Genomic DNA, 14553 nt, shown 5'->3' on the forward strand with positions numbered 1-14553 from the left:
AAAAGTAATAAGGCCTGCTTCAGTCAGAGGGCATGGGGAGTGAAGGACGACCTTCCGGAAGCAAAAGAGGGTTTGACAACTGACAAACATGCCAAGTAAAGAGGGGGAAAAAATGAAAGTTCTGAGCATGAACAACAGAGTAATGAGAGTATCATAAGGGAAAAGGAGGAAAATGCAAGTTTCTAAAAAGAGGTGGGTGTGATGGGAATATGTGAAATTTTAAGATGTCTGTAGAGCAGCGATTTCCAACCTTTTTCATCTCATGGCACACATACACTAATTACTAAAATTCTGCAGCACAACGAAAAATATATTTTTTACCTATCTGACAACAGAAAACAGTTATAATTTTGATTCCTTCACATTGAACAATTATTGTTTTATTGGCTGTTGCCATTTTTTTATTTGACAATCTCAGGAGGAAAGAGGTCAGTGCCCCTGATTAAAAAGTCAGCATTACATGTTTTAAAAATTCTTGCAGCACACCAGTTAAAAATCGATACTGCAGAATATCAGTTTAGAAATGCTGGTCAAGATGATATGGAAAGAAATTTTGTATTAAATCTGCATATGAATAAGAGTTAGAACCACAGGACTGAGATAATTATCAAAAACTAGAGGCCCAGTGCACAAAATTCGTGCACAGGGGTATGTGTCCCTCAGCCCAGCCTGCACCCTCTCCAATCTGGGACCCCTCGAGGGATCGGGCCTAAATGGGCAGTCGGACATCCTTCTCACAATCCAGGACTGCTGGCTCCCAACTGCTCACCTGCCTGCCTTCCTGATTGCCCCTAACTGCTTCTGCCTGCCAGCCTGATCACCCCCTAACCACTCCCCTGCCAGCCTGATTGATGCCTAACTTCTCCCCTGCAGGCCTGGTCACCCCTAACTGCCCTCCCCTGAAGGCCTGGTCACCCCTAACTGCTCTCCCCTGCAGACCTGGGTCCCCCCGAACTGCTCTCCCCTGCAGGCCTGGTCACCCCTAACTGCCCTCCCCTGCAGGCCTGGTCACCCCTAACTGCCCTCCCCTGCTGACCTGGTCACCCCTAACTGCCCTCCCTTGCAGGCCTGGTCCCTCCCAACTGCCATCCACTGCTGGCCATCTTGTGGTGGCCATCTTGTGTCCACATGGGGGCAGCCATCTTGTGTGTTGGAGTGACAGTCAATTTTCATATTACTCTTTTATTAGATAGGATAGAGGCCTGGTGCATGGGTGGGGGCTGGCTGGTTTGCCCTGAAGGGTGTCCCAGATCAGGGTGGGGGTTCCCTTGGGGCGTGGGGCGGCCTGGGCGAGGGGCCTGTGGTGATTTGCAGGCCAGCCACGCTCCCTGGCAACCCAAGTGGAGGCCCTGGTATCTGGGGTTTATTTATCTTCTATAATTGAAACTTTGTAGCCTTCAGTGGAGGCCAGAGCGGGCGGAAAACTTGGCTTCCTCCATTGCCAGGGATTAAATATATCCTAATATATAAAAACCCTGGGCCTGTCACATCCACAACGACTGGGAGGCTCGACCAACCGGAAGTCAGTCCTGCAGTAAGTGCTGGGTTGCTGTGGCGACCCAGCACTAACTGCTACGGCTACAGGCACAGTGCCCCAGCACTGACTGCTGAGGCGGCTGCGAATCAGGCCTGGAGAGAGGCCTGAAGAGAGAAGCAGGGTCTGATCCGTAGCCTCTGTGGCAGCTGTTGATCAGCACTTGCCTCTCTCTTTTTTTTTCCAGGCCTGGCCAGCAGCCACACCTTCATTTCTCTCCAGGCCTCCACTGGGGCTGCTGATAAGCCACGCCTTTCTGATCAGCCTTTCTGATCAGGCCCCGTTGATAGGCCCAGAGACGCCGACTGGCATAGAAACCGACCAATCAGAACCAAATCTGGGTCAACTGTGAGGAGCCAATGGCTTCCCAGGAAGGGTAGCTTTTGACGCTGACTGGCATAGAAACCAACCAATCAGAACCAAACTGGCCGGCAGAGGAGGGCAGTTGGGGGCGAGATCAGGACAGTAGGGGAGGCAGTTGGGGGTGAGATCAGGCTGGCAGGGGAGGGCAGTTAGGAGTGATCAGGCAGGCAGAGGCAGTTAGGGGCAATCAGGCCAGCAGGGGAGAGCAGTCAGGGGAGAGACCAGGCTGGAAGAGGAGGGCCGTTGGGGGCGAGATCAGGCCGGCAGGGGAGAGCAGTCAGCAGCAAGATCAGGCCGGCAGAGGAGGGCAGTTGGGGGACATCAGGCTGGCAGGGGAGGGCAGTTGTGGGGGGACCAGGCTTACAGGGGAGGGCCATTGGAAGCAACCAGGCCGGCAGGGGAGGGCAGTTGGGGGCCATCAGGCCAGCAGGGGAGGGCAATTGGGGGTGAGATCAGGCTGGAAGGGAAGGGCAGTTGGGGGTGATCGGGCCAGCAGGGGAGAAGTTAGGTTTTAATCAGGCCAGCAGGGGAGTGGTTAGGGGTGATCAGGCTGGCAGGCAGAAGCAGTTAGGGGGTGATCAGGCTGGCAGGCAGGCGAGCTCAAACTTAATTTAGGCACATTTATAGAAAATGTATATACAGCCAGACCTGTGTTTCTATAAAGGTAATATGTGCAAGATCCATATTTATTAGTGTAATTTAGAAAACAATCATTTGTTGTACCAAAGAATTCTTCCCTTTGCAAAAGAAATCACTATTGGGGTCCTTTAAATAAATATGAAGTTTTCCAGGTTAAGACAAAATATAATTTAATTCTTCATTTAATTTACACAAAACTTTACAAGAATACATTTAAAGCAAAGTTATGAATTATGAATTAAAATGGGTGGTTGTTATGGGATTTAAAAACCATAAGGAATGGTTTAGACAAGAGGTGGGCAAACTTTTTGACTCGAGGGCCACAATGGGTTCTTAAACTGGACCGGAGGGCCGGAACAAAAGCATGGATGGAGTGTTTGTGTGAACTAATATAAATTCAGAGTTAAGGAGCGGAGGGGAGAGCAAGAGAACCCTCCGCTCTTTCGGCTCCGTGGGCCGGATAGAACAGCCGAACGGGCCGGATCCGGCCCGCGGGCCGTGGTTTGCCCACGGCTGGTTTGGACTCTGCATGCCAGAAATCTCCCCTCTCGCACCACCTGGCAGGGGAAGCTGGGGCACCGTGAAGAACAGAAATCCAAGGGTGAGGATGAAAGAGGGTATCCCAGAGGAGGTATCTGCCTTAAATGTGAAAGCAGGCAACAACTGCAGGAGCGTCATGACGTTACCACCCTTGATTGGGCACAGAAAACCAGTACTAAGGAATCCTCAGGGGTTTTCAAAGCTTTGAGTCTTTAAAAGAACACACACACACAGAAAAAAAAGAGGTAACTTCAAATTCTAAATGGGACAAAGGCTCTGGATCCAGATCACCTGGAGACTTCTCAGCTCTCCCCCGCATTACTGTATCACTTTAGCAAGTTAGTTAGACCTCAGTACTCAGCTGTTAAATGAGATAAGAACTACCTCATAGGGTCAACACTACAATTAAATGAGAAAATGACTATGAAACACTCAAAGTGGTGGCACACTGCTGGTCCTCAATAATTATTAGAATTTACTGGTCTAAGGTCATTTTGGATCACTCTCTTAACCCATCATTATAACATACTGCCAACTCCCAACCGGCAATATAAACCCTTCACTGTTAAATCCTGATGACCTACTCAGCTGTCTGTATGTACTGAAAATACTAACCTTTGTCAATGCCGTACGCCAAACAGCAGGACCCTAGAGAACACGACCGAAGTCCATGAGATTCTGGACCAGTTCCAGAAGCACACCTCTAATAAATAATAGCCCATTTCCTGACACACTAACATTATGTAGCCATCAGGCTATCTCCATTTTTGTTAGTAACCCACTGAGTCACCAATTTAAACAAGTGGTTTATATAGTCTTAATTTATGCTGCACCCCCTTTTCAAAAAAGCAAACTTATCAGTAAAATATATATCTATGTAATACAAAATTCTAACTGAAATATTTTTTTCTGGTTTCTAAAAATCTGCTGTGAAATCTGTTCATATATTCAAACTCATTCAATTCCCTTCCTCTTCTCCCCTCCCCACCACACCTGATAGAAAATCCTTCAAACTAATATAAACTTCCTCAATTAGCCACTGAGTACATGATGACTAGTGTTACGCTCTACACTCATCTGTTGTCTCCATTAACTCAATGGCCAACACAGCCACAGTTTTGTTTGAAACCTCAAACACAAGCATAATAGCTACATCAGTCATCTTGCTCTTCTCATCTTCAAGTCAACAATGACAGACAGGAAAAGCAGAGAAACTAATACATTTCTCTTCAAAACACATACATATGCATACACTTTGTTCTTCCCCAAAGCACCAAAAGGATAACAGACAGCAAATCATGCCCACAAACCAATACACAGCTATTTCATCTAATTTTAGAAAAAGAATAACAAGGAACCAGAGAAAAGCTCTCTCTGGAATAACTCAATCCTCAAATCAGGGAATTCAAAGAGCATAACATGGAAAAACCAACAGCCTTAATTCTCTCCTGCGGGATACTAATTCTATCAGTGTCAAATCAAAATGAACAGTATGTTTTTTTGAAGATACCACAAAAGTTTGAAATCTCTCCTTTAAAAAAAAAAAGCCCACTTACAGAGAAAATATCTAACTGTATGATTTCTGAGCACAGGTGCTATTTGGTTGCTGTGTATTAGTTTGATATGATTTCAAATTCACTTGCTTATGACTTTAGTAAAGTTGTTTTAATCCATGTGTTTATGACAAGACAAATAAAAGCTGTTTTTAGAAGTTGTTTGGATAGAAGAATGTGTTAGGATGCCATCATCTCATCTGTTGTCGCTGATTATCACTCAATAGCCCAGCTGCGGAGGGTCCCCACTGGGGGCTTATGGATAAGAACATGGAGAGAAGCAACTATGGCAAGGGGACATTTAGAGAATTTATAAGGACTATTGGAGAGTTTGGGTCTGGGCAAGGTGACACTATGCTGATGTAAAGAGCTCTCTGAAGATCACTGGGGCATTAGCTCCTGCCTCCATGAGGCAATTCCTTCTAGACAGTGGTGAAAGCAGAGAAGCAGCCCCCGCAAAGATCATCCTGCTCATCAACATGGGAGCATGGTTTCCTAGCAACGGCTCTAGCAACAAGAGCAGCTGGTGTCAGCTCTCCATTGGCCAAGTACCTCTCCTGAGTGCCTACTCATGTAAAAAGGGACACCTACTAGTAATCTAAATCTGGACTTCATTCCTTTCATCCCCCCTTGCCTGAAACAACAATGTAATTAATCTATCCCTGCCTCAGAGTATGTTATTTCTTTCTGGCTTACTATGAGACATTATCCTAATAAGTCATGAAGATGCAATGTACAGTATAGGAAATACTAGTATAAGCAATAATATCGCTATAACTGTATGGTGACAGTTCGTTACTAGACCTGTGGTGATCAATTTGTAAGGTACAGAAATGTTGAGTCCTTATGTTGTACACCTGAAACTAATATATTGTTGTATATCAACTATACTTCAATTTTTTAAAAAGCGACATTATCCTGTATGCTATGAAATTCACTGTTAAATAAATTGCTGGCAAAGACAAAATCAGTCTCTGAACATAATTTTACTACCCAAAATACTGGTTTACTCGAAACCTGTTCTTCTCCCACCATACTTTTAAACAAGATGAAAAACGTATTTGTTTTAAAAAAAAAAAAATGACCCAATTATATTTACATCTAGAAGTATCCTTTATTTGTAATTTAAAGTCTCATAGCCAGGTGTTATTATGTGATTAATTTGCTTAACCCCAGACAATATGGTTCTTCCCTTTCTGGAAGCTGTGACCAAGACGGCTGCTGCTGAATCTGAGTAAAATTCTGTACTTCTTTTTCCCTGGACTCCCAAGCGAAGAAAAGACAAGCCATAATCTAATCGCTTTCGGGGGAGTACTGCTCAAATGCTAAGAACCTTCATATCTTCTCTTTAAGGAGAGAGACCCTTTTCTTTAGTAATCCTAAACAACCTGTCCAAAATAAAGAGCGTGGCTTAAGACTCTTAACCAAAATTCAGATTAACTAGGTAAAATTCTCAGCAAAAGACAGCTGAATAACAACCAACTCCAACAGATTTATACAAAAATTTAACGTCTGTAAAAGGACTTGGGGAGGAAGAACATTTCATAAAAGTGTTATTTACCACATCAAGCCTGTGGCCTAGTTTTTTTGCTATCAAGAGTCCAAGTGAATAGAAGTATAAATTCCAGAAGGCAAAGGACTATTCTAGCTAGAATTTTTGAAACATAGTCATTAAAAGATTTTTTTAATGAAAAACAGTTATTCTATCAAACCAAGACCTCATTAAAGCCTAACAATGTATTAAGAAATATGCATTGTGTTAACAAACCTAAATTATGTTTTTCACTCAGTTGGTTATATAGATCACCAAAGTTCCTAAAATAATTGTTCCATTAAATGAGGAAGTGAATATACTATTTTCTAAAAGCATAAATATAAGTCAAGTAGTCTCAAGAGTTTTGCAGATGTATCACAATGCTAAAACTGTTTTTAAATGCACCAAGGAAATACTACCAATTCCCTACAGTTCTAATCAACGTCCTAGTTATTTTCCACTTGCTCCATAGCACCCCAAAATCCCTTCACTGCTCTGCTCCTGGCCTGGGAGGATGAACCTGCCTAGATCATGACCTAGGCTCCCCAGCTGGGTTCTAGAAATGGAAGTCACTGGCACAGGCCTAAAGGCAGAGGGAGGACAGGGCAAGGAGCGTCCCCTCCCTCCCTGCCTGCCTCAAAGCCAGCTCCCCTGGGTCCTCCTCCACAAAGGCCACTCTCTGCTCTGCTCATCTCTGGGGAATTCAGGGCTTCTTGCTGTTGCTATTCCCTGGGTGCTTCACCATCCCTTGTTTGTTCTCTAACCTCTGCAATCTCTTCATTTACACCATCAAGGATGAAATTTCTTTTCTTACTGGGACCTTGCCTGATGCAGCTAACAATACCAAGTCTGGTTAGTAAAAAACAGTCCATTATCTAAAGAAATCCAATTTAAAAGTTTAAAAAGGACTTAAGATCTACATGAACATTATTTATATATATTATTGCTATCTGTATAATTATATAAAAATTAAATATAACTAGCTTACTTCCACATGAAGCTGGTCAATCAGCTGAAATATTCATCACAATTAAATTTAGGTGTGTAATTTCACACCGCATTGTTCTCTCAAGATAAATGCAATAAGGCTGACATAAGCTTTAAAAAAAATCAATGAAGGGAAGGCCTGGGGATGGGAGGGGAGTTGTGGGTAAGAGATCAACCAAAGAACTTGTATGCATATAAGCATAGCCAATGGACACAATGAGGGGGAGGGTGCAGGTGATGAAGGCTGGGCCTGGGGGGCAGGGGTAGGCTGGGAGAGGACAATGGGGGGGGGGGGGGGGAAGGGGACATATGTAATACTTTCAACAATAAAGAATTTAAAAAAAGAGAGAGAGATTCTGGTAACTGATATTTCACTTTCTTTAATTTTTTTTTAATATATTTTATTGATTTTTTACAGAGAGGAAGGGAGAGGGATAGAGAGTTAGAAACATCGATCAGCTGCCTCCTGCACACCCCCTACTGGGGATGTGCCCGCAACCAAGGTACATGCCCTTGACCGGAATTGAACCTGAGACCCTTCAGTCCGCAGGCCAACGCTCTATCCACTGAGCCAAACCAGTTAGGGCTGATATTTCACTTTCATCTACCTGGTTAATCCAAGTAATTTTGTTGTTGTTGTTATTGTTGAAGCCCTCTCTAAGCACAGGATGAAAAAAAGGTTTAAACTGATAGTTCTCAAGTTTGTTGTTTCTTTTTAAATATATTTTACTGATTTTTTACAGAGAGGAAGGGAGAGGAATAGAGAGTCAGAAACATCGATGAGAGAGAAACATGGATCAGCCGCCTCTTGCACACCTCCCACTGGGGATGTACCCGCAACCAAGGTACATGCCCTTGACTAGAGTCAAACCTGGGACCCTTCAGTTCGCAGGCCGATGCTCTATCCACTGTGCCAAACCGGCCAGGGCTAGTTCTCAAGTTTTGATAAGCAAATAAATCAACTGATGAGCTTGTTAAAATGCTAACGCCCAGGCCCCACCCACACCTCCCTGATATGTGTTTTCAGTAGTCCCCCAGGTATTTCTGATGCACACCTAAATTTCAGAACTATTTAAAACTGGCCCACTTCAAGATTCCACCCAAATTTTCCAATATATTGCTTTTTTTCCTTTGAATTCACATTTCACATTAAACATTGTCAAAAAAAAAAAACCATAGTAACAATCATAATGCCAGTATGATATGTGCTTTATGGCAATCATAATGCCAGTATGACATGTAATATCAGCTGGTTCGGTGCTCACAAGAACTACACCAGTTAGTAGCGTTGTTGCCTCCATTTTACAAATGGGAAAATGAAAGCCCAGAGAAACTAAGTAACCTGACCAAAGGTAAAGAGTGGCAAAACCAGGATCACCTCAGGTCTGTCTGTCCTCTTACCAGGAGCTGGACAACCAAGCATTTGTGCATTTAAGGAGGATTAAGCCTGAGGGCCAAACATCTAGGCAAACAATAAGCATCCCTGTCCCCACCCTCCCCTCAACTCCAACCACTCACCCAGCAAGCTCTCTTGACTCTCCCCACCCATCCCTCACTCACCAAGGTGTTCCACTACACGGAGTGCCACCACAAAGGCACAAGTCTGTATGTATGCCAGCACTCTTTCCACATGAGTACCTACTACATGCCAAGTCCTATAAAGGATCCAAAATCCAGCTCCAAGTATCGGCTATGAGCTTGAGCAAATTTAACATCTCTGTGCTACAACCTCCTAATCTGTAAAACGAGGGTCATAATGCTAAGTGCACTGAAATGACACAGTGAGCTAATGAGTAAAAGTACTTGTCTGACATAGGACCTGAGCAAGAGCTCAATAAACAATAACTGTTATTAAAATTCTACTTTGCCAACCATCTCTCTTACAAAATTCAACATATCAGTCAGTACAAGGTCTGATTTATTTTCTCGCAGCTCTGTGTCCTGGGACTCTGATAAAAGATAAAACTTATCTTATTTTCGGGAGTACACTGGTAACAGTGTGTAACTCAGTGGACTGAATGCCAGAATATTTTAGAGCAAATGAGTCTTTTATTAGCCCTGAAATTGTACCATTTTGACAACTGTCTATTTCCCAACTTTAGAGTCAGCCCTGTTGATTACATACTAGTATAGAGTCTATAATTACCTTAATTCAAAACAATAATAAAATGTCACTTGGTCAGGGACTTGGTCTTCATTTATCACTGCATCATCAGCACTTTGAACAATGCCTGGCCCATGGTAAATACTCAAATATTTATTAAATGAATGAAGGTATAAATGTACCAATGAAGACACACCTTAGCTCATTATTACAAAAAACAAGTATAATCACCAGATCAATAACAATGTGCCAATAACGCGTAAGTTATTTTCAAAACTCCCTCAGAACATTTTTCTTCTTAACTAATTGTTGACTTTAAAAACTCTTCAACTGGAAAAGTTAATTAGCAACCTTGGCTCCATTACTCTATTCAAAATGTTAAAGTGGTTCCACGATACATCACCCTCATCATTCTACCTTACTTTAAAAACAAACTATTTAACAATGAGCATTTCAGTGACCATCTGAATTAAAGCCATGAAATGAAATAAACACTACTAAGAAATTAACCATAACTACCATCGAAGAGATGGAGAACTGGGGGAAGAGGGATTTACTACAGAATACGCAGACAGAAGTTCCATTCTCAGCTATGCTTCTAAGCAGCCACATACGTGACCTTGAACAGGTACTTAATTTCTGTCTCTATTTACTCATCCTCAGTATAGGAATAAGTTTACCACATCTACTTCATCAAGTTGTTTTAAGGACCAAATACACATAAACTAATTTCCAAAACAATAAAGCACCATACAAAGGTATGTTAACCTTTAATATAAACATCTTCAGATTTTAAATGAATGTTTCTATTCATCTTTTCTTTTCTTTTTTTATGTCTCTGCTACTCTTTCTATCTCCTAGAACCAAAGATCTGCCAGCACAGGGAAAATCCAGTTCTCACCTACAGTCATATGGCAAACACAGTAAGTAAATATTTGTTGAAAAAGATGCTCATCCATCTATAACAGAAATTTTAGATTCTGCTACATGCAATACTTTACCCTGGCCTTGTAAAGTTTAAGCAACAGGTTACTTTCAACTAAAGTAACAAGTGACATTACACACCTAAAAGATGCCTGTGGTTTTCTCAGGAACATCACCTTCCTTTTGTGTACATTAAGCAGTGTGGATGTGAATAGTAACCTATGTGAATATCACCCAAGGAATGTACTGCAATACTTTGGTTTCACTGCATAGAAAAGGACTTCCCTCTCTTTAACACTAGAGTAAAACTTCTCAAGATGCCAGATTTGTTCTTCTGATCTTACTTCCTATACTACAGTACTCAGAGGGAGAGCTTTTGGTGGACTTGTGGTAATTTCTTAAACCAATATGCCATTCTTATAATAATCAACAAGAAAAAAAGTTATTTTTGAAAACCATGAATAGAAAAATAGTCTAATACTTATATGTTAAGATGATTAACAGTCCTCTACATTTGTCAAATAAAACCATAACTGTTTTTAAATGTAAAACCGTCTGGTTCCTCAAAATACTCTACAATGCCTCAAAAATAAAATTTAAGCTTATTTAAATTTAGTTAGTTCTTGATTATCTACACCTGCAGAGAGACACACACACACACACACACACACACAGGTGTATTACAGACCATCCATTAATAATTTATATTAAGCTCTTGGATGATGGTTTTGTATTTACAGTTGAGTATCCTTGCATTATTGAGATATGGTGGAGTACCTTCAAGATGCAAAATTCTTAATAGTTCAAACCAAATTATGAAACACCTGTAAAAGTAGTCACTCAATTCGGCCTTCTTATCATTTTTCTTCCTATCATTTATCTAACTAACTACATTCTACCGCTGAAATGATTCCTACTTTGTTACGAAAGATGAACTTTGTGTACTCATTTATGTTATTATAGTTCAAGGGACATTTCTGAAATAAACATGAGCCATATCTAAATTAAAAAGCAAACTTTTTTAAAAATGTCCAAATAATACAGTTGACAATTTAATCATAATCTGAAAGCAAGTATTCCCCCGCCCCCACTCTCCAGGACTAGAGAGTTATATAACATTTAAAAGACAGCTACAGCATGTACAGGTAACAATCTGTCTAATTTGAGGAAAATTTTTAAGTTCTGTCTAAGCAGTAACATTATACTATTCATTTTAACTACAATAAAAGCCAGTGTTAGATTACAGCCTAATTCTAGTTCCTATAAACCCATCAAAATAAAAAGTGCACAATATGTATAATATTCTGGAATTTACACCAGAAATGATAATGCAACATCATATTATTGTTCAAGGCTGTCATCTTAAGAATTAAGAAACAGATGCAGAATTCAAAATTAGTTCCAGAACCACATTCCTGGCCTATCTCATCGTCACTCCTGTGTGCCTTCTTCAACCCTCAAGCCACATTCTTTAACACAGTGTCAGTTCTACAGGTTTATTTGAACAATCTACCAAATGAACTGAGATCAAGGCAACCTGGTCTGTCTGAAAGGAAAGGGGTTTCTGAGACTTGGGTGTGAATCCAGCCTTTGTCCTTCTGGAGCTACATGACCTTGGCCAAATATTTAATATTTAGAGATAAGCCTAAACTTCCTCATGTGTAAAAGGACAAGACCACCAACCTTGAATTCTTTTGTACATCAAGTCCCTCAGTTAGTGCTCTGATTATGGCAGGTACCTAATAAACGGGTGACAGTCTGATACTACTAAAGGGCCAGTTCACAAATTATGAAGTATCTCATTAAGGGGGATCACAATTAACTTGTCTGAAACTTATTAAAGTTGCAATGCTTTTTTCAATCTTTTACTTAAAATGTTTTAACATAGAGAAGTGAAAAATGCACAAAGGTTGGAAATCTTTTAAAAACTGACCTTTTCATACCGACAATGAAGATTCAATTATCAATATATAGTGACAATTGGTAAATTTTTTCAAAAATGTTTCGGGTGCTTCCATGGTCAAAAGTTCTAAAACTTTCTGAAGAAAGTTGTATTTTAGAACCCCGAGACAGCCCAGTTGTCTAAACAATGGGCTACATGATACACCACAGTGTCCAGGCAAAGTCACAACAGGATGAGAAAAGAGCCTTCAGCCTCTCTCAGATTTCCTGGCCACTGTTATTTTAAAACTTGATCACATAAACACAAACAGATGAAAAAATCCATCTCAGATAAGCCCCATGGGTTATGATTTATGATCTTGTTTTTAATACCTCATATTAACTTACATTAAATGTTGCAATATCTTATTACATTTTTCTTACTTGTAATTGTACACACTCATGAAAAATGTATTTGTTATATATAGTTGTATATATCATATAAAGAGATTTTAATCATGATTATCTTTTCTTAAAGTCATTCATCACTTTTGAACTCCCTTTTAAAATTAGTTTTTGCAAACAAAAATGTAACTTAAAAAGCTGGGAGGACAATACATGGCATGTCACATAGATCATACAAATGCAACGGGCAAATCTGCATAAGACTAAAATGACTTCTGTTTACCACTGTGCATGTAATTCCCGCGCAACTGAAAATACTCCAAATGAGCTGGATATTTAAAAGTCAGTGAGTTATTTTGAACAGTTGCATTGTTCCATGCTCTGGCTATAGCTCAATTTGCGGTGTTTCTAAAGCGAATGATAAAAGACACTAAGGTAATTTTTTTTCACTAAACCATTTCCAATTTGAAAGCCACAACCCAAGACATCTATTAAGTTTAGTTAATTTGTACAGAAATGCCATTTTGCTGCCAACCTTTGTACCATGACCATTACCAGCCCAAGTTCAAGATTCACATTTTATGGTGTGAATAGTGTCAGCTAAATCTTAAGAATATGAATTTCTTAAACTCTCAAACCCTGACTTCATTTAGATAGACTGCATCTACACCACCAGATCGTAACAGCAAGTGAAACTTTAACTTAGCATGTTCAGCAGTCTGTTAAGCTGGGGCCGTGCTCCTAGCTCCTCACTAATACCTGGAGATTCTCACTGAAGCACTTCTCCACCACAAACTTTATGCCAGGTAAAATGTAACGTGTTTCTGAAACTGAATGCATATTCCCGACACAGGTGTTCCAGAAATAAAAATTATTTCCTATTTCAAAATCCCAGAATTGAGCATTTCAATTGTTTTACGGAGTTTTGTCAATTAACAAATATAAAAAGCTATTGTTGGGTAACATACAAATTAACATACTGAAAGGATTGGTCCACCTAAAGACTAAAACTACAGATTGAGACCGTCCCAGCCTGATCTCCTACATGATTAAACTATTAGTCAGCTGATCCTCACACCCCAGGACAAACGAAATTATTCCTGCACTGCATTTTAAGCTTGTTTACGAAAGAGAGAACTATGCCGGAGTGTCAAAGTCACAGTCAGACACCTGAGTGATCCGCTTCTACCCGGGAGCCAGGGACGATACACAAAGGTATCTTGGTGATGATAAACCGTGAAAGGGGACTCTCATTGTCCGCTGGAAATGAGAGCCAGCCGAGCGCTCCCGCGAGCCGCCGCCGCCGGGCCCACCCATCACCTGCAGCACCTATTCGAGTCCTCGGGAGGTGAACCGAGCCGTGGGCCACCTGGGCGGCCTCCGGGAGGCCTCGAAGCAGGACGGGGGGAGCGAGGGGCCGGGCTGCCGCCCCGCAGCTCGGGCTCCGGGACACTCACCTGTGCGGACACGAAGGCAGGTGCGCGCTGGCGGGGCTACCTGTCGCCGCAGAGGCTGGAGGGCGGGCTGAGAGGTGATGAGGTGAGCGCAGAGGCCGGTGACGCGGCCGAGCCCAGGACGGGGCGGAGGCGGCGACCAGGCTGCTCCTCGCTTCCTGCTCGGACAGATCCCGGGTCCGTCTCCGCCCGCCAGCCGGCGCCCCACCGAGTCCCCGGCCCCGCCGCGCGCACGTCACGGCTACGGAGCGCCCGAGGGGGCGGGGGCGCCGCGGGCCGGGGCGGGCCGGCCAGGCACGCGGGGGCGCAGGGCCGCGTTCCGGGAGGGGGCGCTCGGCGCCCGGGGCCGCCCCGCCCCTCCGCTCGCCCGGCTCCGCGGCCACAGCCTCGGGCGTGGGGTGGGCGCTGCGGCGCGGGGAGGGGCCGCCGCGGGCCTGGCTGAATCCTGGTTCCGCCCCCGCGAAAGGGCCTTCTCAGCTGTTATGTTTCCGGACTGGAGACGGAGACTGTGCGGAATCTGCTCAGGGAGGGAGGACGCTGGCCATCGATGGGCGAGGACCCCGAGGGGTTCGGGCCGAAGCGAGGAGGTGCTGTCGCAGAGGAAAGAACCGGGCGCCCTCAGCTGCAGTCCAAGT

At 42.8% G+C, this 14553-nt stretch overlaps 1 protein-coding gene across 7 annotated transcripts in view; it reads right to left on the reverse strand.

Annotated features, from left to right (window-relative positions):
- The window catches only part of MYO6 (myosin VI), a 158580-nt gene extending 144432 nt beyond the window's left edge, over positions 1-14148 (reverse strand). For 6 of the 7 annotated variants that reach the window (XR_013960339.1, XM_080663672.1, XM_080663671.1 and 3 more), the window contains exon 1: positions 13922-14146. The gene's annotated coding sequence lies outside the window, so the exon portion shown is untranslated. Of the gene's footprint in view, positions 1-13921 lie in introns of all 7 variants that reach the window. The other variant, XM_080663673.1, reaches the window with a different exon arrangement.
- Between the last annotated feature and the right edge of the window lie 405 nt (positions 14149-14553).

This window comes from Plecotus auritus (assembly GCF_963455305.1).
Source record: "Plecotus auritus genome assembly, chromosome: 4".
Taxonomy (NCBI): Eukaryota; Metazoa; Chordata; class Mammalia; order Chiroptera; family Vespertilionidae; genus Plecotus; species Plecotus auritus.